The sequence below is a fragment of the Pseudophryne corroboree genome, chromosome 2 (assembly GCF_028390025.1).
Source record: "Pseudophryne corroboree isolate aPseCor3 chromosome 2, aPseCor3.hap2, whole genome shotgun sequence".
Lineage (NCBI taxonomy): Eukaryota > Metazoa > Chordata > Amphibia > Anura > Myobatrachidae > Pseudophryne > Pseudophryne corroboree.
The window spans coordinates 978,062,519-978,089,314 of NC_086445.1; the positions used below are offsets into that span (position 1 = coordinate 978,062,519).

Consider the following 26,796-nt stretch of genomic DNA (forward strand, 5'->3'; position numbering starts at 1 on the left):
TTTACAAAAAATGTTGGGCTAGCGTAATTTTAAGAATTCTAGGGAAACTGGGGATCCATGGCAAAGTTCATCAAGTGTCCATATCTCAAGTGGTCAAAACTTCTTCTTTGGTCTATCCGTTGTCTGTATAGCGTCTCATCAACTTCCTCGTCCAAGGGGGTCTTGTTATCTTGGAGAAAAACCAGAAAAACAGGTGAAAGAAACGGACCGTAGAAATCGCATTTTCATCACATCATTGTTTCTATCGTTGGGTCGTAAATCAAATCCAGGTTAATTACAGTTTCCTCACTCCTCAAACTCATCACTCTGGTACTTTGTTTGCACCTCATTAAAGCCTGCCCGCATCTAAATATCAATCCAATCGATATAACGACACCTAAGATACATAGTAGAAACTTCCCAACATCCATTATGACTCCTTGAGCCCAGTCTCCTAAACCAGAGAACCAATTTCGCGGGTTCAACCATGACACCCAACCAGTCAGCTCATTACCTACAGCAGCAAAAGTGAGATTGTGTTTTCGGCGAAATTCCCACTTTAATTGGAGAATATCGTCCATCTTTTAGTCTATGACCTCTACCGGATCCTCGGTGCTATTTGTGATATACGTGCAACACTTCACGCCGTACTGTGTTGCCAATGTAACACAATATCCACCTGTCACTGCTGTGAGGTAATTAAGAACCATTCTATGCTGTACCAGTTCTGTTTTATAAGCTTGAAGTTCTCTTCCAGTGTATCTAAACGTGTCATCATACATTTCAGTGATATTATCTAACAAATTGGCGAGTGCGGAAATGTATCTATAATTCATCACTCCTCGAGCGGTGCGAGTGAAATCTAACGCCACCAGAACCTGAATCCCGGTGGATTCATTGATCAGATCAGAGGCCGGATGCTCTAACCTTTCTGACAGTTGTCTTTTAACGAGGTGCTCGTAATGAGTGTGAGTATAAGGAGCTTGGGCACCACGGTGTATGTCTTTCATTTTATCATGAGTTACAGTCATTACTTCAGGCAATACTCTTCCAATATAACACAATCCTTCAGAGTTTGGGGCAAGCCACTTGTACGCCTTTCTCCCGCATATGAAATATGCATCATCGGGGAGAACATATGGGACGGAGAAAGACATTACCATATTACACACCTTCCAGGTGAAATCTCCTAGCCCTAATTCTTCCATCTGCTTAATGCACGTATCAGGTTGTACGATATGTGCACAGTATCCTGGTGATACTTCTCCAACTCTAGTAATCCTATTTCCTAAGGTGTATCTATACCGGAAAGATTTTCCTCTACTGGCTATGTGGCGTACAAGCTCTGTATCTGTAGGCATTCTATCTGCTCTATGTGAAAAGGTCATGGTGTGGTTACTCCATGATACTTCCCAATTTCCCGGCTTTCTGGGATTGGAGATGTTAAAACATAATAGGGACCTATCCACGTGGTATTGGTGGAGCTTCAAACTAGGAGGGCTGGAGATATTAAACCTCCGGTCCACCGGTCTCCCACCATTTAACTCAAGTACCTCCCCTATCGTTAAAGGAAATGGTACTAGCCCTGATTTGCTATGACCCTGAGGTACTTGAGAGCATACCCAACAATCTGTTTTGTTTAATACATTACCCACTAAGGAGTGATAATCACTCAATGGATGTCGGTCCATATGGATATTAAAACTGGATTGGCATTTCTTAATGCACCCATCTTCAATGACATTGTTACAGAGCCTACAGATACAGTTTTCTTCAGCTAACAATCCGTCACAATTTCTTCTGTGGTCAATGCTATCGGATCGTTTTCTGATACTCGCCTTTGCTTGTTGGTTAGGTTGATCTTGGAAAACTACGCCTCCATCTTTATCATCAGAACCCATTCCAGAACCTCTATCGACCTCCATGGTACTCTCGCCGGAACAGACTGCTCTGGTCAACATCATGGTCAACAGGAAAATCCGGATCACAGTCTCTTGGGGCAAGTCCATCTTTGAGGAGGAGACGAAGAAGAATGAGAAGGAGGAAAAATACATTTGAGGGAGAGGGGATGGGAAGTGAAAAAAAAACAATAAAAGGGAGTGGGGAGTCGACAACAGCTCTCGGTCTTCAAGGCTCAGGTGCCGCCTCAGTCCTCCTGGAACAGACACTCCAGTGATACAACCTCTACCGTCTGTTCCTTATCACGGGACTTCTCTGGATCAGCAACCTTCTTGCAGTGGGATGAATGGACCCAAGTCTCTCTCTCAGCAACCTTCAATGCTGTAGTGCTAGTCAATAAGACCTGGTATGGTCCTTCCCATCTGTCAATAAGGCAACCTGAGCGTAGAAAATTTCGTATCATTACATAATCCCCAGGTTCAATGTCATGACAATTACTATCAGGTAGATCAGGAATCACCAACTTTAGATTATCATTTTGATTCCTTAACTGTTTACTCATGTTAATCAAGTACTTTACAGTTACTTCATTGTTACATTTCAAATCATCCTGAGGGTTAATCATGACATGCGGTTGTCGACCAAATAAGATTTCAAAGGGGGACAGATTAAGAGGGGACCTGGGAGTGGTTCTGATACTGTACAGTACAATGGGTAAAGCTTCTGGCCATGTCAATCCTGTCTCTGCCATCACTTTACTCAATTTATTTTTAATAGTGCTGTTCACTCTTTCGACCTTCGCACTCGCCTGTGGACGGTACGGAGTGTGCAGCTTGCTATCAATTCCCATCAACTTACACATTCCTTGAAAGACATCACCTGTAAAATGGGTACCCCTATCACTTTCGATTATTCTAGGGATACCATATCTACATACAAATTCCTGCACAATTTTCTTAGCTGTAAACATAGCGGTATTTGTAGCTGCAGGAAATGCTTCGACCCAATTCGAGAAAACATCTATACAAACAAGTACATATTTCAAATTCCGACAAGGGGGTAATTGAATGAAGTCAATTTGTATTACCTGGAAAGGGCCGCCGGCAGGTGGGATATGGGATGGTTCTGTAGGTATTGCCTTTCCAATATTCTTTCTCAGACAGGTAAGGCATGACATTGCTCTTTTACTCGCATGAGAGGAGAATCCTGGGGCGCACCAATAGGCTCTTACCAATTTGCACATTCCTTCCTTGCCTAGATGAGTCAGCCCGTGAGCTGCTTCAGCCAGACATGGAAGATATGCTCTGGGGGCCACTGGTTTACCATGTCCATCCGTCCAGAGTCCTGAGGACTCTTGGCCACATCCCTTTGCCCTCCAGACTGCCTTTTCCTGTGTGGAACAAAAATTTTGCATTTTACACAACTTCTGTGTGTTGATGGTATTGAATACCATCAGTTGTGTGGTGTCTGTCTGTATGGGGGTAGCAGCTGCTAACTTAGCAGCTTCGTCTGCTCGGCTGTTACCAAGTGATACCGGGTCTTGGCTATATGTGTGTGCTTTACATTTGATAACAGCCACTCTGTCGGGTTCCTGTATCGCTGTTAGAAGCCTTTTTATGTGAGCTGCATGCGCTACCGGTGTACCAGCTGCCGTCATGAAATTTCTGAGGCGCCATAGGGCTCCGAAATCATGGACTACCCCGAATGCGTATCTAGAATCGGTGTAGATATTGGCTGACTTACCCTTAGCCAATTCACATGCTCTGGTTAGGGCGACCAGTTCAGCAACCTGGGCTGAGTGAGGTGGGCCTAGCGGTTCCGCTTCTATGGTGTCTTGGTCATCTACGACTGCGTATCCAGTACACAAGTCTCCCGAGTCTGACTGTCTGTGACAACTACCGTCCGTGTAGAACGTGAGTTCTGCATCTTCCAGTGGGTTGTCACTGATGTCAGGCCTTGCGGTAAAATTTTGGGTCAAATATTCCATACAATCATGTGTATCTTCCTTTGTATTAAATCCTCCTTCCCCAGCACTCTCACCTTCCACCCTTTGTGCCTGACCAGGCATACCTGGGAGATATGTTGCAGGATTTAATGCACTGCATCTCCTTATGGTGATGTTTACGGGGGCCATTAGTGCTAATTCCCATCTTGTAAACCTCGCTGATGAGACGTGTCTGGTTTGGGCAGAATTCAATAAGGCTGATACCGCATGTGGCGTATGGATTGTGAGGTTGTGGCCTAGCACGACATCTTCGCTTTTTGTCACTAGCAATGCTATTGCAGCAACGCTTCGCAAGCATGTGGGGAGGGATCGCGCTACCGTATCTAGCTGAGCGCTGTAGTATGCAACTGGCCTGCTGGCATCACCGTGTTTTTGGGTTAGTACGCCTGCCGCGCAACCAGCACTTTCTGTTCCGTATAGTTCAAAGGGTTTCCCATAGTCTGGCATACCTAGTGCTGGTGCCTGCGTTAGGCACTGTTTGAGTCTCTCAAATGCTGTTTCGGACTCGTCTGTATGCGAAATCCTATCAGGTTTGTTCGAGGAGACCATTTCCTGCAAAGGTAACGCTAAAATGGAAAACCCTGGGATCCAATTACGGCAATACCCACACATTCCTAAAAACGTTCTGATCTGTTGCTGGGTTTGTGGCAGGGTCATGTCTCTAATTGCTTGGATTCTATCAGCGGTCAGGTGTCTCAGTCCTTGTGTTAGACAGTGTCCCAAATATTTTACCTTAGTTTGGCATAATTGCAACTTGTCTTTGGACACCTTGTGTCCGGTGTCTGAAAGATGAAACAGGAGCTGTTTCGTATCCTTCAGAGATGCTTCCAGTGAATCTGAACACAGTAATAAATCGTCCACATACTGTATCAATACTGATCCACTGTCTGGTTGGAAAGACTGTAAACAATCACGCAAAGCCTGAGAAAATATACTTGGACTATCTATGAAACCTTGGGGCAATCGAGTCCACGTGTATTGGACTCCTCTGTATGTGAATGCAAACAAATATTGGCTGTCAGGGTGCAGAGGTACCGAAAAGAAAGCGGAGCAGAGGTCAATAACAGTGAAAAATTTGGCAGTGGGAGGGATTTGCATTAGGATGACAGCTGGATTTGGCACTACGGGGAACTGACTCTCAACTATTTTGTTAATCCCCCTTAGATCCTGCACTAGCCTGTAACCCCTCCCCCCACTCTTCTTAACAGGGAAGATGGGACTATTGGCAGTGCTGGACGTTCTTACCAGAATGCCCTGTTGTAGCAAGCGCTCTATTACTGGGTAAACTCCTAACTCCACCTCTGGCTTCAGAGGATACTGTGGGATTTTTGGAGCTATCCTACCATCTTTAACTTGTACAACTACTGGAGCTACGTTTGCCATTAATCCAGTGTCCTGTCCGTCTTTTGTCCAAAGTGACTCTGGTATCTGAGATGTCATCTCTTCTACTTGGGATGGATTCCTATTTGTCATAATGGCATGTGACATTAATTTTGATGGGGAGTCTAACATGTCTCGCACTTCCTGAGCGTGTCTCTCAGGTATGTCCAAGAATACACCTTCAGGAGTACAATAAATGACGCACCCCATTTTACACAGTAAGTCTCTTCCCAGGAGATTGGTTGGTGCCGATGCAGCCAGCAAAAAGGAATGCTTGGTATGCAAAGGCCCTATTGTAATCTCGGCTGGTTTGCTAACAGGGTAGTGCTGGACTACTCCTGTTACTCCCATGGCTGGAATTGTCCTACCAGTGGTCCTCATGCCCACTGTCGAATTTATCACTGACTTGGCCGCCCCTGTGTCTACAAGAAAGTTCAAAGTTTTACCAGCTACATTAATTGCGACCTCGGGTTCACTTTCAAGGTTGGCAATCAATTTCACTGGCTGCAGATTACAGGTATGGCCACACCCCTATTGGGTATGGTGACCTCCCTGAATCCCGCTGGCAGCAACTATTTGTGAGGGAGATAGTTGGGAACTACCAGAGGCATGCCAGTCTCTGTTTGGGGGATATCTTTTTGTTTCCCCTGTATGTGGCTCATAACTCCGTTTCTGCGGACCTTGCTCCCAATGTCGTGTGTCGTGTCGTTGTCTAGGGGGTTGGTATGATCTTTGCGAATTTTTCGCTCTACAGTCTCGTGCATAGTGTCCCTGTCTTTGACAAGAATAACATGTTATCATAGTTGACTTACCCACAGGGTTGGATGGTACATACGCAGGCTGCTTTGTGGTCAGAGCCTGTATACTTACTGACATTAGCTTATCACTCTGCGACTCCCTGTGCCTGGTGATGTTTCGGTCGTGATCAATAGCAGCCTCTCTCAAAGTGGACACCGACAGACCTCGCCAACATGGTTGCGTGGTCTGTACCCTTGCCTTTAATGTTTCCTTCAAACCATCCATTAGTACAGATACTGCTACTTCTCGATGGTTTGGATTTGTCCTAATGTCCTCTATACCAGTGTACTTTGCCATTTCTAATAGTGCCCGGTGAAAATATTCTGCAGCTGTTTCTGACTCTTTTTGTTTAATGGAAAATATTTTGTTCCATTTAACAACTGCTGGGAAATGCTCCTTTAACTGTAAGTTTATCCTTCTTACGTTATCTTTGTTGTACACATCTGTAAGAGGTACATCCAGATCTAGTCCACAATCAGCTAAAAATTGAGCTGAGTCGACATTGGAGGGTAAACAAGCTTTTAGCAATATCTGCCAATCTTTATTATTGGGCTCTAAAGTGTTTCCTAAGTCTGTGATGTATTTTTGGCTGGCAACTAAATCTTTTCTAGGGTCAGGGAATTCAGACACTATGGTCCTTAATTCCATTCGGGAAAATGGGCTGTACATGGCAATGTTCCTTATGGGAGTGGCTCCTGATACATCTGTTTTCCCATTGGGAACTGCTATTACCCTAACAGGAGTAATTCTAACAACCTCATTCTGTGTAGATTCTACAGCTTGTGGTGAAATAGTCTCAGCATAATGCATGGTGCCGTACTTACCAGTTGATACGACCTCACCTATCCCTCCGCTAGGGGCCTTTACTAATCTCGTGGGTGTTGCTGTGCCTACTGTGGTCTCTGCTATGGTGGCTGCTAGAGAGAGCGCTGAAATCGTTGTCGCTTCGTCCTCTTGATCACACTCCTGAGGAAAGTTCAAAACAGGGTACAACTTGCACGGGTTAATACTTGCATGGGTTAATGGGTTAACATTATCATTAACATTTACACAGTTACTAAGTGATTTTGTGTTACACCTTAGTGCGTCTTTCTCCGTAATCAACTTCTCTCCTGATATATATGGTGGCGGCGGGGCCGTGGCAATCAGTTTTCTGTTAGAGCCAGATCCCGCCGCCTGAGCCAAACCTCTCTGTATCTCACCTTCCTGTTGCCACAACTGTAAATAATCATAATGCTGAACTCGTCTCTTTGTTGATTTTATGAGACATATCCTCCTCCTTAAATTTTGTAACACCTCTGGGCTGAAGCTACCTATTCTTGTGAATTTCTCCCGGTCTTGTACCGTCATTCTCTCCCATTCATCACATAAAACCTCTGTGTGACTTCCATATTTCTCACACATGATATACCTGGCCGACCCAATTGGTCGGACCACTGAATCAACCCGAACCGAGGTTGATCGCCCCCTACCTGAACAACTGGCCCCCATAACTCTGCAGGCGTTGCTTGCTCTACCTCTGATCTCTATATCAAGGTCTTCAGCGAACCCTTACAGAAAACCAGATTGTTCACAATAGGCTGACGGTGGCGGTTTACCGAGTACCCCACTCACTCGCCCACGCCGACCAATGCGACCTGATCACACCGATATGGTGCTGGCGCACTCGACCCAGGGCACCTATAAAAACCGTTGTTTACTGGAACATGCGAGGGTTATCCGCAGAACACTTACTCTTTCCAGTAAAGGTGAGGTTTGTCAGATAGTTCCTGAGTGACCAGCGAACTTCCCTTCTTGAAAAATAAAAAATTACACAAATCACGTCAGAATGTACAAATAGCGTTTGTGACCCCTTTACTCTAATGGTATTAGGTCAGATTACTAACTACTGTACACAATTACGTGCGGTCCAGTCGTTCAGTACACAAACAACTAAGCTTGTGTACGGAAAGACCAATGGAATTGAAACTTACGACTGCGAATTCCTTCAGCCAGAGCTTGTACGGCCTATATGGGTCTTGCACCAACCCTTCTCTTGGTGTTGTGCCTCTGAACTGTATAGCGGACTTCCCTGTTTACTGTACCTGGACCTGCTGGTCTACTATGACCTCCTGGTCTTGTTCTGTACGACCTCCTGGTCTGACCTCCTGGTCTTGTTCTATACTGGTCCGCTATACTCTAATGCTCAAATATTATGTTTAACCAAGGATGCCTCCCTAGCCACCGTGCACGTCACTTACACGCGTGTACCTCACGAGTACTCGACTTTTCTTGTGGTTCAACCTTTAAGTTATATAAACTTATGTAATACAAAAACACTCACTCATCACATGTACACTTTTGCTTCTATTTCTATTTCTGCGCAGAAATTTTTTCTTTAGCCCAGCTGTGTTACCAATTAGGAGCAGGATCTGTTAATTTAAATTTTGGATTTCCAAAAATAGACTTGCGTTATTTATCGCCTGTGGCGCTATTTACCGCTTTGCGTTACTTATCGCGTTGCGTTAAAAATCAACTTATCGTGACTTGAGCTACGTGGGCGTAACCGGACGCTCCGTTGCGTAATGTACGCTGCGTGCGTCTGCCTTTGGATTGCGTACACAAGTCTTTTGTTAGGGACACGTGTACGCAAAGCAAAGATCCACCGTAACACAATTTATATTTTTATCAATGTAGATGATCCCTGGTCATCTACCACACAACACACTGACTTCGCCTTATCTCCCAGGCAAAACTGTGTGTTTGTCTATCTTTTAACTATATTACCTTTACTCTTAAACTATGAAATAACAGCAAATCTCTTTTGGCACTTTTTTTATCAACTATAGAACTGGCAGACAGGAGAATGATATACGAAAATGAAACGGAAATGCAGATATATATGTGTGCGTGCGTATGTACGCAAGACAGAAGAATAAACAGTTTTAAAAGACACTAGCGTTTTGTTCTTACCTCCGGTTCCCGGATTCCTTCAGCACTCTTTTATCTAAGCGAAGCAGACGCTTATCCCGTCAGCACTACGAGACAACCTCCCGCCCTTTGCTGAGGGATAATGTCTGCTGATCTACCTAGTGCAGATATGTGAAGGACAGGACGAGCCGCCAATTGATAAAGCTAAATATTTATCGTGTATATAACCCTTTATGAGGTCTAAGAACAACGTACGCTATCTACGTAAGAAGTACCGTAAGGGTACGCAAGTTGCGTATCGATCGCTTAGCCGTGAACGAGACGCTCAGGCGTCACGTTCACTCACGGCCAAGTGATCGCAGGCAGGCAGACTATTGGCTGTTGACTTATCGTAATAATTCGCTATAGCGTAGCAGCGCTCGGGACCACGAGGAGATCACCAGCGATGCAGACGCTCACAACGTTAAACCTTTATATCTATACCTTTAGCAATGAAATACACAGCAAACCTTAATGTAGAGACAAAGTGTAAGTGCAACCTTGTGTAACCTGATTAACTACAAAGCTGCTTGAGTGTCACCGATGCTCAGGGAGTACTTAATACTATAAAGAATACACAGATACCTGGGCTTAGGGTCCGAAACCTATTATGTGTATTATGACTATTATACTTGCAAAAGGAATCACAGTACAAAGCATACACTACAATATAACATAAACCAACTAACCAGATAACTACACAGGAAATACAATACAATACAATTTAAGTCTAATCAAGGAAAAATACGAGAGAAAGAGAAGAGAGGGAGAGAGAGAAATGGCTCACAGTAAGACAATATGATTACGGAGAGAACTTACGCACAAGGGGAACGATCGCATGCGCCTCGATATCCAGCTCCCGATTATCAGCAATGAGAACCGTTGAAGAGAGTGAAGTTGGATATGGTCGGCCCGCTATTTATGCCCCACACACAATACAATTCAATGGTCCCTACAATCTCATTGTTCATTGGACACAGGAATTCGGCTTCGCATTATAACAAAAGGTCATAGGTTGATTCATACAGGTGGGCTGTGACTATTTCCAACTGCTCAGGTGGGAGGGAAACTGGGTTTCCCGCCGCATGGGTAATAAAGTGCAAATAAAGTAAATGTTCATAAACTTCTTATGTCCATAACTATTCGCACGAGCGATTGATCTGTTTCAAACCAACACCGGAATATTTCTAATTAAATATTCTTCCGATGGATACTAAACACCACTGTATTACTCCTATCTGACCCTTCGTATCAAACAAAGAGGGATTCCTCTGTTCATAAACATTCTATATTAACCAAACTTTCAGAATCTATCAAAGGGACCATGATCTACAAAATACATTATTAGTGAAAATATGTAACGATTGAGTCGCACGCTACGACTACACAAACTTTACCGTAAATACGCATACCGTGCACCAGCGGGTGCACGCAACAGCGGGTATGCGCCTTCACGGGAGAGCGCACGCATGCGCAGCGCGGACCAGTGTGAGGTGCAAATATGGCAGTGTGTATAGAGATATTTTTCTGACTTTGACATCTCCATTTAGATTAGAAGAGAGAGAGTGAGATTGAGACAGAGACACTTGATTTACTGGAGCTTAGGAGTACTAGAGAGTGCAGAGTTTACTAGTGACTGACCACTGACCAGTGACCACCAGTGCAGTTTTATTTAATATAATCCGTTCTCTGCCTGAAAAAAACGATACACAGTGACTCAGTCACATACCATATCTGTGCTCAGCCCAGTGTGCTGCATCATCTATGTATAATATCTGACTGTGCTCACAGAGCTTAATTGTGGGGGAGACTGGGGAGCAGTTATAGGTTATAGCAGGAGCCTGGAGTACATATTATTAAAATTAAACAGTGCACACTTTTGCTGCAGGAGTGCCACTGCCAGTGTGACTGACCAGTAACCTGACCACACTGACCACCAGTATAGTATACTATATTGTGATTGCCTGAAAAAGTTAAACACTCGTCGTGTGACTTGTGTGGTGTTTTTTTATTCTATAAAAAACTCATTCTGCTGACAGACAGTGTCCAGCAGGTCCGTCATTATATAATATATACCTGTCCGGCTGCAGTAGTGATATATATATATTTTTTATATCATTATTTATCATCCAGTCGCAGCAGACACAGTACGGTAGTTCACGGCTGTAGCTACCTCTGTGTCGGCACTCGGCAGTCCATCCATAATTGTATACCACCTACCCGTGGTTTTTTTTTTCTTTCTTCTTTATACATACTACATCTTATTATCATCCAGTCTATATTAGCAGCAGACACAGTACAGTACGGTAGTCCACGGCTGTAGCTACCTCTGTGTCGGCACTCGGCAGTCCATCCATAATTGTATACCACCTACCCGTGGTTTTTTTTTTCTTTATACATACTACATCTCATTATCATCCAGTCTATATTAGCAGCAGACACAGTACAGTACGGTAGTCCACAGCTGTAGCTACCTCTGTGTCGGCACTCGGCAGTCCATCCATAATTGTATACCACCTACCCGTGGTTTTTTTTTCTTTCTTCTTTATACATACTACATCTCATTATCAACCAGTCTATATTAGCAGCAGACACAGTACAGTACGGTAGTCCACGGCTGTAGCTACCTCTGTGTCGGCACTCGGCAGTCCGTCCATAATTGTATACCACCTACCCGTGGTTTTTTTTTCCTTCTTCTTTATACATACTACATCTCATTATCATCCAGTCTATATTAGCAGCAGACACAGTACAGTACGGTAGTCCACGGCTGTAGCTACCTCTGTGTCGGCACTCGGCAGTCCATCCATAATTGTATACCACCTACCCGTGGTTTTTTTTTCTTTCATCTTTATACATACTACATCTCATTATCATCCAGTCTATATTAGCAGCAGACACAGTACAGTACGGTAGTCCACGGCTGTAGCTACCTCTGTGTCGGCACTCGGCAGTCCATCCATAATTGTATACCACCTACCCGTGGTTTTTTTTTCTTTCTTCTTTATACATACTACATCTCATTATCATCCAGTCTATATTAGCAGCAGACACAGTACAGTACGGTAGTCCACGGCTGTAGCTACCTCTGTGTCGGCACTCGGCAGTCCATCCATAATTGTATACCACCTACCCGTGGTTTTTTTTTTCTTTCTTCTTTATACATACTACATCTCATTATCATCCAGTCTATATTAGCAGCAGACACAGTACAGTACGGTAGTCCACGGCTGTAGCTACCTCTGTGTCGGCACTCGGCAGTCCGTCCATAATTGTATACCACCTACCCGTGGTTTTTTTTTCTTTCTTCTTTATACATACATACTACATCTCATTATCAACCAGTCTATATTAGCAGCAGACACAGTACAGTACGGTAGTCCACGGCTGTAGCTACCTCTGTGTCGGCACTCGGCAGTCCATCCATAATTGTATACCACCTACCCGTGGTTTTTTTTTTCTTTCTTCTTTATACATACATACTACATCTCTTTATCAACCAGTCTATATTAGCAGCACACACAGTACGGTAGTCCACGGCTGTAGCTACCTCTGTGTCGGCACTCGGCAGTCCGTCCATAATTGTATACCACCTACCCGTGGTTTTTTTTTCTTTCTTCTTTATACATACATACTACATCTCATTATCAACCAGTCTATATTAGCAGCAGACACAGTACAGTACGGTAGTCCACGGCTGTAGCTACCTCTGTGTCGGCACTCGGCAGTCCGTCCATAATTGTATACCACCTACCCGTGGTTTTTTTTTCTTTCTTCTTTATACATACATACTACATCTCTTTATCAACCAGTCTATATTAGCAGCAGACACAGTACGGTAGTCCACGGCTGTAGCTACCTCTGTGTCGGCACTCGGCAGTCCGTCCATAATTGTATACCACCTACCCGTGGTTTTTCTTTCTTTCTTCTTTATACATACATACTACATCTCATTATCAACCAGTCTATATTAGCAGCAGACACAGTACAGTACGGTAGTCCACGGCTGTAGCTACCTCTGCGTCGGCACTCGGCAGTCCGTCCATAATTGTATACCACCTACCCGTGGTTTTTTTTTCTTTCTTCTTTATACATACATACTACATCTCATTATCAACCAGTCTATATTAGCAGCAGACACAGTACGGTAGTCCACGGCTGTAGCTACCTCTGTGTCGGCACTCGGCAGTCCGTCCATAATTGTATACCACCTACCCGTGGTTTTTTTTTCTTTCTTCTTTATACATACATACTACATCTCTTTATCAACCAGTCTATATTAGCAGCAGACGCAGTACGGTAGTCCATGGCTGTAGCTACCTCTGTGTCGGCACTCGGCAGTCCGTCCATAATTGTATACCACCTACCCGTGGTTTTTTTTTCTTTCTTCTTTATACATACATACTACATCTCTTTATCAACCAGTCTATATTAGCAGCAGACACAGTACAGTACGGTAGTCCACGGCTGTAGCTACCTCTGTGTCGGCACTCGGCAGTCCATCCATAATTGTATACTAGTATCCATCCATCTCCATTGTTTACCTGAGGTGCCTTTTAGTTGTGCCTATTAAAATATGGAGAACAAAAATGTTGAGGTTCCAAAATTAGGGAAAGATCAAGATCCACTTCCACCTCGTGCTGAAGCTGCTGCCACTAGTCATGGCCGAGACGATGAAATGCCAGCAACGTCGTCTGCCAAGGCCGATGCCCAATGTCATAGTACAGAGCATGTCAAATCCAAAACACCAAATATCAGTAAAAAAAGGACTCCAAAACCTAAAATAAAATTGTCGTCGGAGAAGCGTAAACTTGCCAATATGCCATTTACCACACGGAGTGGCAAGGAACGGCTGAGGCCCTGGCCTATGTTCATGGCTAGTGGTTCAGCTTCACATGAGGATGGAAGCACTCAGCCTCTCGCTAGAAAAATGAAAAGACTCAAGCTGGAAAAAGCACAGCAAAGAACTGTGCGTTCTTCGAAATCCCAAATCCACAAGGAGAGTCCAATTGTGTTGGTTGCGATGCCTGACCTTCCCAACACTGGACGTGAAGAGCATGCGCCTTCCACCATTTGCACGCCCCCTGCAAGTGCTGGAAGGAGCACCCGCAGTCCAGTTCCTGATAGTCAGATTGAAGATGTCAGTGTTGAAGTACACCAGGATGAGGAGGATATGGGTGTTGCTGGCGCTGGGGAGGAAATTGACCAGGAGGATTCTGATGGTGAGGTGGTTTGTTTAAGTCAGGCACCCGGGGAGACACCTGTTGTCCGTGGGAGGAATATGGCCGTTGACATGCCTGGTGAAAATACCAAAAAAATCAGCTCTTCGGTGTGGAAGTATTTCACCAGAAATGCGGACAACATTTGTCAAGCCGTGTGTTCCCTTTGTCAAGCTGTAATAAGTAGGGGTAAGGACGTTAACCACCTCGGAACATCCTCCCTTATACGTCACCTGCAGCGCATTCATAATAAGTCAGTGACAAGTTCAAAAACTTTGGCCGACAGCGGAAGCAGTCCACTGACCAGTAAATCCCTTCCTCTTGTAACCAAGCTCACACAAACCACCCCACCAACTCCCTCAGTGTCAATTTCCTCCTTCCCCAGGAATGCCAATAGTCCTGCAGGCCATGTCACTGGCAATTCTGATGATTCCTCTCCTGCCTGGGATTCCTCCGATGCATCCTTGCGTGTAACGCCTACTGCTGCTGGCGCTGCTGTTGTTGCTGCTGGGAGTCGATGGTCATCCCAGAGGGGAAGTCGTAAGCCCACTTGTACTACTTCCAGTAAGCAATTGACTGTTCAACAGTCCTTTGCGAGGAAGATGAAATATCACAGCAGTCATCCTGCTGCAAAGCGGATAACTGAGGCCTTGACAACTATGTTGGTGTTAGACGTGCGTCCGGTATCCGCCGTTAGTTCACAGGGAACTAGACAATTTATTGAGGCAGTGTGCCCCCGTTACCAAATACCATCTAGGTTCCACTTCTCTAGGCAGGCGATACCGAGAATGTACACGGACGTCAGAAAAAGACTCACCAGTGTCCTAAAAAATGCAGTTGTACCCAATGTCCACTTAACCACGGACATGTGGACAAGTGGAGCAGGGCAGGGTCAGGACTATATGACTGTGACAGCCCACTGGGTAGATGTATGGACTCCCGCCGCATGAACAGCAGCGGCGGCACCAGTAGCAGCATCTCGCAAACGCCAACTCTTTCCTAGGCAGGCTACGCTTTGTATCACCGCTTTCCAGAATACGCACACAGCTGAAAACCTCTTACGGCAACTGAGGAAGATCATCGCGGAATGGCTTACCCCTATTGGACTCTCCTGTGGATTTGTGGCATCGGACAACCCCAGCAATATTGTGTGTGCATTAAATATGGGCAAATTCCAGCACGTCCCATGTTTTGCACATACCTTGAATTTGGTGGTGCAGAATTTTAAAAAAAACGACAGGGGCGTGCAAGAGATGCTGTCGGTGGCCAGAAGAATTGCGGGACACTTTCGGCGTACAGGCACCACGTACAGAAGACTGGAGCACCACCAAAAACTACTGAACCTGCCCTGCCATCATCTGAAGCAAGAAGTGGTAACGAGGTGGAATTCAACCCTCTATATGCTTCAGAGGTTGGAGGAGCAGCAAAAGGCCATTCAAGCCTATACAATTGAGCACGATATAGGAGGTGGAATGCACCTGTCTCAAGCGCAGTGGAGAATGATTTCAACGTTGTGCAAGGTTCTGATGCCCTTTGAACTTGCCACACGTGAAGTCAGTTCAGACACTGCCAGCCTGAGTCAGGTCATTCCCCTCATCAGGCTTTTGCAGAAGAAGCTGGAGACATTGAAGGAGGAGCTAACACGGAGCGATTCCGCTAGGCATGTGGGACTTGTGGATGGAGCCCTTAATTCGCTTAACAAGGATTCACGGGTGGTCAATCTGTTGAAATCAGAGCACTACATTTTGGCCACCGTGCTCGATCCTAGATTTAAAGCCTACCTTGGATCTCTCTTTCCGGCAGACACAAGTCTGCTGGGGTTGAAAGACCTGCTGGTGAGAAAATTGTCAAGTCAAGCGGAACGCGACCTGTCAACATCTCCTCCTTCACATTCTCCCGCAACTGGGGGTGCGAGGAAAAGGCTCAGAATTCCGAGCCCACCCGCTGGCGGTGATGCAGGGCAGTCTGGAGCGACTGCTGATGCTGACATCTGGTCCGGACTGAAGGACCTGACAACGATTACGGACATGTCGTCTACTGTCACTGCATATGATTCTCTCAACATTGAAAGAATGGTGGAGGATTATATGAGTGACCGCATCCAAGTAGGCACGTCACACAGTCCGTACTTATACTGGCAGGAAAAAGAGGCAATTTGGAGGCCCTTGCACAAACTGGCTTTATTCTACCTAAGTTGCCCTCCCACAAGTGTGTACTCCGAAAGAGTGTTTAGTGCCGCCGCTCACCTTGTCAGCAATCGGCGTACGAGGTTACATCCAGAAAATGTGGAGAAGATGATGTTCATTAAAATGAATTATAATCAATTCCTCCGTGGAGACATTGACCAGCAGCAATTGCCTCCACAAAGTACACAGGGAGCTGAGATGGTGGATTCCAGTGGGGACGAATTGATAATCTGTGAGGAGGGGGATGTACACGGTGATATATCGGAGGATGATGATGAGGTGGACATCTTGCCTCTGTAGAGCCAGTTTGTGCAAGGAGAGATTAATTGCTTCTTTTTTGGGGGGGGTCCAAACCAACCCGTCATATCAGTCACAGTCGTTTGGCAGACCCTGTCACTGAAATGATGGGTTGGTTAAAGTGTGCATGTCCTGTTTTGTTTATACAACATAAGGGTGGGTGGGAGGGCCCAAGGACAATTCCATCTTGCACCTCTTTTTTCTTTTATTTTTCTTTGCGTCATGTGCTGTTTGGGGAGGGTTTTTTGGAAGGGCCATCCTGCGTGACACTGCAGTGCCACTCCTAGATGGGCCCGGTGTTTGTGTCGGCCACTAGGGTCGCTTATCTTACTCACACAGTCAGCTACCTCATTGCGCCTCTTTTTTTCTTTGAGTCATGTGCTGTTTGGGGAGGGTTTTTTGGAAGGGACATCCTGCGTGACACTGCAGTGCCACTCCTAGATGGGCCCGGTGTTTGTGTCGGCCACTAGGGTCGCTTATCTTACTCACACAGTCAGCTACCTCATTGCGCCTCTTTTTTTCTTTGCGTCATGTGCTGTTTGGGGAGGGTTTTTTGGAAGGGACATCCTGCGTGACACTGCAGTGCCACTCCTAGATGGGCCCGGTGTTTGTGTCGGCCACTAGGGTCGCTTATCTTACTCACACAGCTACCTCATTGCGCCTCTTTTTTTCTTTGCGTCATGTGCTGTTTGGGGAGTGTTTTTTGGAAGGGCCATCCTGCGTGACACTGCAGTGCCACTCCTAGATGGGCCCGGTGTTTGTGTCGGCCACTAGGGTCGCTTATCTTACTCACACAGCGACCTCGGTGCAAATTTTAGGACTAAAAATAATATTGTGAGGTGTGAGGTATTCAGAATAGACTGAAAATGAGTGGAAATTATGGTTTTTGGGGTTAATAATACTTTGGGATCAAAATGACCCCCAAATTCTATGATTTAGGCTGTTTTTTAGGGTTTTTTGAAAAAAACACCCGAATCCAAAACACACCCGAATCCGACAAAAAAAATTCGGTGAGGTTTTGCCAAAACGCGGTCGAACCCAAAACACGGCCGCGGAACCGAACCCAAAACCAAAACACAAAACCCGAAAAATTTCCGGCGCTCATCTCTAGTCCCAAGGGACGCAGTTCCAGGGGACATGGTCGTTTCAGGAACCTGTTCTTCCAATCACCATCCTGGACATCAGAGCAAATTACAATGCTCTCCTACAGGCCATGTGCACTGCAGGGGAGGCAGATATAATATGTGCAGAGAGAGTTAGATTTGGGTGGGTTATTTTGTTTCTGTGCAGGGTAAATACTGGCTGCTTTATTTTTACACTGCAATTTAGATCTGGGTGTGGTGTGTTCAATCTACAATCTAAATTGTATTTACCCTGCACAGAAACAAAATAACCCACCCAAATCTAACTCTCTCTGCACATGTTATATCTGCCTCCCCTGCAGTGCACATGGTTTTGCCCAACTGCTAACAAAAATCCTGCTGCGATCAACTCAGAATCGAAACGACTCCAGGTGCAAAGGGGAGCAAGCGAGAAGCCGATTCAATATCCAGTTTAGCCATGAGGGCCCCGGGTCCACAGCCCCGAACCATGTCCAAAGCATCCTCAAAGGACTGATACACCACCGAACAATATTCCGGCGAAATTGCACCGTTCACCGAGGACCCAGATGGATAAGACAAATGTTGAATGAGCCGGAACTTACCCGGAGCCTTTTTGGGCACGACCCCCACCGGGGAAATAATCAAATCCTCGACAGGCGGCAGCGCAAAGGGGCCCGCCATTCTCCCCAGGCGAACCTCCTGCTCAACCTTTTCCCGAAGCACGTCGGGGAAATCCCGAGCAGACTGCAGGTTCCTGGCGGCCCGAACCAAAACCTCCCCCCACCACTGGTAAATGAAAACCTGACGCAAAACCCTCCCGCAGAAATTTTGCGTCGTCTGTGTTTGGGTACCACCCCGACCATTTTAGCATGGCCCCCAAACGAACCGGGGTCGGCGCCCTAACTAGCGGCAAGCCCCCCAGCTGTTTTTCCGGCTGGGCCCGCGGCCGCCCTGGCACCCGGTCGCCCCCCGCGGAAGCAATTGGAAGCAGGGTGGAATCCGTTACATCGTAAGCAAAGGTGGCGAAAACGACACCGTTGCCCGAGGGGGCACGTGGAATTGTTGAACGCGAAACACTTCCCCTTCGCCGGCGCCTGCTGCGGAGAACGGGCCATGGTCCAAGGGCGGCGCGGCGGAGCCTCAACCGCCGGCCGAAACTGACTCGCCGCCGCAGCCTGCGCAACAGCCGCCCCCTTAGTCACCATCTTCATATCCTGCGCTCGCGTGACCCGAAGCCATACCTCCACATCTTTGCATCCGAAGTCAATGATGTGCAGGCAATCCTGATTCTGACGAAATTGCTTGTCATAATGCAGCCACGAATCGTCCTTAGACTGACGCTGCATGTCATGCACGAGGTGGATATACCTGATGACGTTCATGTGTTCATCAGGGTGATCCTCTAAGTAGCACGCCGCGAAGACACAGAAACCCACCAACCAGTTGTCATACGAGCGGAAGGCCTCCGCTCCAATACCGCCCTTCGCAAGCGCTTCCTTACCTTCCCTCTTGGTGTTCTCCATTAACGTAAAAAGGTTGACGTATTCCCCCGTCTAATCTTCCTCCTGCAACTCTCACGCAACCCTCGCAAGACTGCTGTGCACTCGCAGCGAACCACGCCCGGCAAATTACGCCTCCTCCTTTCCCGACGGGAACTACCACTACTCTTCCGAGACCGTTTATCCTGGCGCCGCGCCTCACGCCGCGCGTACTTGATAGCCCTCTTCCTAGCCTTTGCGGTGCTACTAACCGCAGACTGGCACGACGAAGAAGAGGAAGAAGATCTACTTGATGTACTGCCGTACGAGGAAGAAGAGGACCCCAGCGACATAGCAACTGTATCGGTGTCTCACTCACCAGCAGGCCCGCCTACGGAAGGCGAAACGTCGGCCACGACTGGCTCCTCGTCCTGATCGCCATCCGGATCCGCACCTGAAAAAGAAGGGACAACCGCCACAGGAGCCGAAGCCCCCCCGGCGGGAATGAAAGCAAACGCCCCTGCGGGCGATGGGGTAGCGCTACCCAGCAACGCAGCGGCGGAGCCCAGACTGCGACATGCCTGTAGAAACTGCACCATGGCGGGGCCAGAAGCACCTGGGAGAACGGCCACGTCGACCGAAGCGGGAACCACGAGGATGGCTCCAACCGCGTCTTCACGCCGCCCAGGCCGGCCCCGCCTGGGACCGGCGCTAGCCGCCCTAAGAACCCCCATTCTCTCCTGCGGTGCACCATGAGCCACAGCGCTGCCCCGACCCCCACTGCCCCCCCCCCGCCCCCCACCGGGAGAACTCGCTGACCCCCGCCTCCAGGCATCACCCCCCCTCTGGTCCCGTACCGACACCACCAAAGGCCCCCGGGAGCCCCCCCTGCTAGAGCGAGGAGAGCGCCCAGGGAGTCCAGCAGCCCCACGGGCGCGCGCGACACGGAAATCGCCTGGCTTAAGGGACGGCCAGTGGAAGAGCCAATGGCCCCATCCCTACAAGCAGTCCCCTCATTCTCTGGGGAGCCGCCGGTGACTTTCAGCGGTGGAGGGTGCAGGGAACGCGCGCGCACGCGTTCCCGCGCCGCAGCAGCCGGCGGGGATTCACGCCAGCGGGCACCCCGGCCGGCTCCCCCCGCCGGCTGCCAGATCCAGTTCACCACCGGCCGCCACCCTGTCCCCCACCAGCCGCCACCGCGCCAGAGGGATCCCCCCGGCGCCCGCGGCCTAGCCGGTGAAGGGGCGGACGCACGCGCCGCCGCACGCGCCTGTGGACGGGCTCCCGCAGCAGCGCCAGCAGGCTCAGCCCCGGCTGTAAGCAAAGTGCTCAGGCCCGGGGCACCGGACGCCGGCTCCTGAGCAGGAGCTGCATCAATATAGCGGGCAGGGGGGCCAGAGAAGCGGCGGGGACGGGGCATGGCAGGCCACAAGTTCATACCCTCCAACTGCACCTTTTTAATAGGTACAGTACCTTTTTTTTTATGGTCTGTACCGATTTTTGGCTCTCCAAACTTCCATTGAAAGCATAGGAAAAGGGGCGTAGCCACGCCCCCCTTACCCGCGGCCACGCCCCTTTTTTGGATTTGTACCGATTTTTCTGTGTAAAATGTTGGAGGGTATGCAAGTTAATCCCAGGTAATGGAGACAGAGGAGGCACAGTATAAAGCACACTGCCACAGCAGCAGCAACCTAATATTTCACAATGTGCAAGCAGCACAGCAAGGAGACAAAGGGGGGAAGAGCACTCACCCTCACCACGACAAAAGCAGAAGAGGCTGCCCCAGCCCCTTTCTCAGGCTTAAGAACCCATTCCACCTACCCCCAACATTCATTCCTATTGGCAAACAATAAAACTCCCATAATGCCTTACCGTCCTGCCCCAGACTAGCTGAGGTTTAACCCACTCCTCTCCTATTCTGTCAATTCGTTCTCCTTATTGTTGCGATCTTATGTACTTGTGTGATTGTGTCAGTGAAGCGCTCCATGTGACATGTGCGGTCTCAGGATGGGATGGTGGCTCTGGGTCAGCGCTACCATTAAGTGATTCTAGGTGATCACCTTAAGGTGCCAATGATTAGGGGAGGCCTAAAATACTGAAGGAGTGACAGAATTTAAGGTCATGCAGCATTGTTAGTGCCCTGTGCTGTGAAGCCCCACACTTGAGTGAGATGTGGCCACTGACATGGAGGAGAGGCAGCTTTGTACCTGAAAGCAGTTAGCTGCTGCTCCTTTATATTGGTGATATGCTGAGGTGCGAGGAGGGAGGGGAAAGGGTACAGATTACCACTGTAGGGGCCAGTGCCAGATTACGGTCCACAAGGGCCTGTAGCTGAAATTTATGAAGGGCCTATTGTGTGCCGCACAGTGGGTGTGATTAGCGCCACAGAAAAATTCTCCTGTGTGGACATTACTCTTATCTACTCACACCTCATCACTGCACTGTACAGTATAACTGACCTACTACTCCACACCACATGCTACCTCCTCGCACTATATCACTGCACTACATCCCGCACTATATCACTTCACTATCACCACATACTACACCTCCCCGAGCTACCGCCCAACAATACATTATACATAGCTGCCCTACCTGCCCATACTACAGGCAGGATGTACTAAACGGAAACCCCCATTTACTGCATTTTCCGAACGTACTAAGTGATGGCCAACGGGGCACCGCTGCGGAGGGGAATGCCTTTTGCTGGCACCACCCCATAGAAGCCTCTGGGCTTATTTCCGCTGGTGTCCACCCAGCATATCCTGTGGCCGCCCCATCATCTCTGTGCATGCGCAGAATAACTACCGGATCATAAACCTGGAAGTCCAGGGCCAGCCGGAGATCGTGAAGGACAGCTGTTATCGGAAGAGCTCGCAATCCTAATCGCATACTGTATGTAAGTACATATGCGATTAGCATTACGACAATCAATGGCGATGTCACTTAGTACATCCCGCCCTACAGCACTACACTGCCTCTCCACACTGCATTTGTCTCTGTCTCTGTGCCCTAGTCTCTGCATACAGAGCAGCTCCAGACTGAGGTGGGAGAAGTTTCGAGTGAGGCAATACAGACAGGATAGGGGGAACGGAAAGGCGGGCCTGAGGATGGGAGGAGTAGAAGAAAAAAGGGGGACAGCTGGGTATAGGACCAGGAAGGGGCTACTCTGGATGTTTGCCTACTCAAATGTCGGCTGAGAGAAGGCAGAGACACAGGTGGAGAGGGGACAGGGACACAGGTGGGGAGAGAGGCAGAGATGTATTTGGAGAGGGAGGCAGAAGCGCTGATGAAAAGAAGGCAGAGACATAGGTGGATAGGAAGGTAGAGATAGAGATGGAGAGGGAGACGGAAGCACAGATAGAGAGAAGGCAGACACACATGTGGGGAGGAAAGCAGAGATACAGGTGGAGAGGGGGCAAAGGTACTGGTGGAGAGGGGGGTAGATACACAGGAGGAAAGGGAGGCAGACGCACAGGTGGTGAAGGGGGAAGAGACACAGCTGGGAAGAGGGCAGAGATACAGATGAGATGGAGGCAGAGACACAGGTGTGTGAAGGGGCAATGACAGAAGTGGGGAACGAGGCAGAGGCACAAGACAGGTGGCAAGAGGGGCTGACAAACAGGTAGTGAAGGTGGCGGAGACACAAGTGAAGAGGTAAGCGGAAGAACAGAAAGGGAGAAGTCAGAGATACAGGTGGAGAGGAGGCAGAGGAACAAGTGAGGAGGGAGGTGGAGGCACAGATGGTAAAATAAGCAGTAGCACAGGTGTGCAGGGACAGAAACATAAATAGGGAGGGGTATAAGACACAGGTACTGAAATGGTGAATTGGGAGGGACATAGTCTAAGGGGGCAGTGGCTTAAATGATGCGGTCGTACCTAGACAGCTGATATCCCAGGCCATTTAGGGGTAAACTTAACCTTATAGCACCCTTATAGCACACAACCTCCCCAAATCCCAGTCCAATGCTTCTCTGAGAGGTACTCCGGAAGAGAGCATCATGTACATCAGGGGGTGCAGCATGTACATAGGAAGAGCTGCGATTCCTGTGGTAACAGCTGCATTGTGAACCTCCTGGTACCTCTGTCCCGAATACTCTATTACTCATGCAGGAAGCCTGCAATGTGAAATTCACCTCTATATGACACAAAGTTCATACATCCATACTATGCAATGTCATAGTCAGGCAGAGATATGAGCACCAAAACACTTCTCACTTTAGGGGAGATGTATCAAGCCTTGGAGAGAGAAAGAGTGTCCAAATCAACCAATCAGTGTCATCTCGAACTCTGTACTGGATAAATGACGGAAGTTGGCTGGATGATACCATGGGAACTTTTAAATTTGGGGGTCATTCCGAGTTGATCGCAGCTGTGCTAAATTTAGCATAGCTACGATCATGAACTCAGACATGCGGGGGGGACGCCCAGCACAGGGCTAGTCCGCCCCGCATGTCAGTGCCGCCCCCCCCCCCCCCGCAGAAGTGCAAAGGCATCGCACAGCGGTGATGCCTTTGCACTTCAAGAGTAGCTCCCGGCCAGCGCAGCTTTAGCGGCACTCCCCGCACGGTCCGGCCAAGCCTGCGTTGGCCGGACCGCGCCCACGAAACGGCAGCCAAACGCAGCCGTTTCACCCCCTCCCACCCATCGACCGCCTCTGCCTGTCAATCAGGCAGAGGCGATCGTAGCGCAGCGACGGGCGGCCATGCACCAGCACACTGCGGCGCCGGCGCATACGCAGTTCTGACCCGTTCGCTACGTTGCGAAAAACTGCAGCGTGCAATCGGGCCAGAATGACCCCCTTTATCTCACTAGAATACTTGGTACATCTCTCCCTTCAACAGAAGAAGAAACACACACACATAATATATAACAAAGAACAGAATTAAAAAGTATATTGAATTGTTGTCCACTATCTGTCGCCAATATAATGAGATAAAAAAATGTAAGTTAACATGTCACTAACCATAACTACTGGTTTCCCGTAACTGTAGAATAAAAATCCTTGTAGATCTTTGCATGTAATCCCCGGCTGTGGCTGTTTGTCTCCCTGCTCACATTTTCACCCTTCAGCTCTCTGGAGTCAGCTCTCACTTCAGGACTACTGTAAAAGCAATTACAATAAGAAATCTTTGTTGTTTACTGTAGAATACAGCTGTGCTGGAGCCGCTAACCGGAGCTACGGGCAATGGAATAAACGTGCGCTGTAGAAATAGGAGTAAATACTGAGCGTTAGATCCATTGTGCAGAGGGCAGAATACAGGGTAATAAACCTCCTAATGATAATGTGTGGACCCCTTATTCAAAATTAAAGTATTCATTACCTTTAATACCAAGAAATAATGACACGGAGACTTGAATTTGGCAGAAAATTGTTAGCTATTTATTGTACCCTAACCATTAGAAAACCTGTAAGTGAAAATTTTAGTTAACATGCCGATTCAGCGGCATATGGTGGCAGAAAAAAGAATGGCTATATTCAACTGACGATAACCTCAAACATTAAAATTCCAAACGATCCTAATTTAACACAAACCATAAGATAGGTAATAGGTGCCCGACTCAGACCTCCACGCTGACTACCCACCCTGATGGGTGATGACGCTGCCCCCTGACGGGTGGTCTAGCGGCCTTAAAAGTCAATGGAGGTGAGTGCACCTAAACCACACCAAACTGTAAATCACTGCAACTAACAAGACAAACTACATAGCCAACGATAAACCATACTAACAATTCAAAGCCAAGGCACTCCGTGCCAGAACCTCTACCAAACAGGGAGGGAGGGTGGGAAGGCAATTCAGCAGCAAGAGAGACCAAGCTGGCCTAGAAGTCCCTATATATACTGAACCCTCCCCTCTCTACCATGGGCTGTACTTTCCTAACAGTTAGGTCCACCCCTCACAGGAGGTTTAACTCTCTCCATTCCTATGCAGTCATTTCGCTCTCCTTCTATATGTATTGTATCAACATAAGTGCAAGGCCGTCTTTTCATATGGGCTCAATGGGCTCTTGCCCAAGGGCTCCAGGAGTATAAGGGTCCTAGGTTGATAGCTGAGGGTCCCCTCTTTCCAGGGGTACCAGATTTTTGAAAATCGGCCCTAGGGAACCAGAGATATCCGACTTCAAAGCAGTGGTCCCCATCCAAGCCTGTTAATTGCTCTTCCCAGCCAGATATCTCGGGCCCTGTATGACTTCGAGTTTTTCTAAGGGTATATCCAAAAGCTGGAGTCTTCCCTTTCCTTGGACACCGGCAGCTTGTCTCTACTGTGCCCAAAACCAGAGATATCAGCCTTCCAGCAGCCAGTCCCTGCTCCAGCTCCACGTGCCTAGTATGCAGATTTATATATTTGTTGGTGGATTGCTCTGGCTCCTGAAATCTGATCCCCAAATCCCCAGAACCTCCTGAAAGGTGTCCCCAGAACCTCCTGACAGGTGAGACGCTCTAATTTTTTATCCCATGCAAAGCTAAGAAATCTTTTTCCAGGAACTGGAGATATCTGCAGTCAAGCAAAGCTGCCCTCCCACCAGAAAATTATGAATATTAAGCCCACTCCACTATCCACCCCTTCCCTGCGTATTAAACACCCCCTACCACCCTGGAAGTCATGTACCAGGGCCCATTCATTCAGCCCAAAGACCCTTTCTACAGTTTAGTGTTCTCCCTCCAGCCCCATCTCCCACCATCTGAGCAGTAAAGGAGTAATTATCAGAAATTACTGCTCTAGGTCCTATATGCTGAGCGGAAGATAGAACACCCCCTACCACCCACGGGACATCAGAGCTGCCGCTGATAACACCCCCACCCATGGAGAATGGGTAGGTGCCCCAGTGTATTGCTGTGCCCAGGGGCCCACACTGCTGTTAAGACGGCCCTGCATAAGTGACAACACTTCAGGGGAAGAGTTATCAAAGCTTGGAGAGAGATAAACTACCAGCCAATCAGCTTCTATCTGACATTTTGCAGGCTGTGTTAGGAGCTGGTTGATTGGCAAATAACCTCCGTCCACTGTATCTTTCTCCAAGGCTTAGCACAGATGAGTCCTTATGCTTTGTTGCTCCATTCAATCCCACGATGCGTACGCGACTGCCCGCAGCCATGGGTCTGCAATACAAAGTCAGTAGCAGTGGAAGCGTGCTTGCGTAGGCTCCTGCTATGCCAGGAGTCGCCTGCTGCATTGCGTACGCAGCCCAGCACCAGCGGAAAAGGACACATCTGTACATAGGGGCCTATTTATGAAGGAGTTTTAGCTGTTTAAAACTTGTATATAATAAATGGTGATCCATCTAATCAGGGTCTCAACTGTCATTTTTCAAACAACTGACAGGAGCTGATTGGCCGACCACACAGATAATACCCTCGGCCTGCTCAGCGCTGCCTGCTGTAATGTCTTCAGCGGACAGCGCTGCAGCTCTCAACACATACACAGGCAGACAATCGTGGTGGATGCAGATGGTGCACCCACAGGACAAATGTGCTGTGTGCAAAGCACCGTATGCACCACC

At 47.9% G+C, this 26,796-nt stretch overlaps 1 protein-coding gene across 3 annotated transcripts in view; it reads right to left on the bottom strand.

Moving 5' to 3' along the window:
• Nucleotides 1-26,796, bottom strand: part of CYYR1 (cysteine and tyrosine rich 1) — a 341,901-nt gene that overhangs the window by 200,347 nt on the left and 114,758 nt on the right. For all 3 annotated transcript variants that reach the window (XM_063956387.1, XM_063956384.1, XM_063956385.1), the window contains exon 2: nucleotides 24,260-24,397. The gene's annotated coding sequence lies outside the window, so the exon portion shown is untranslated. The remainder of the gene's footprint in view (nucleotides 1-24,259; nucleotides 24,398-26,796) is intronic.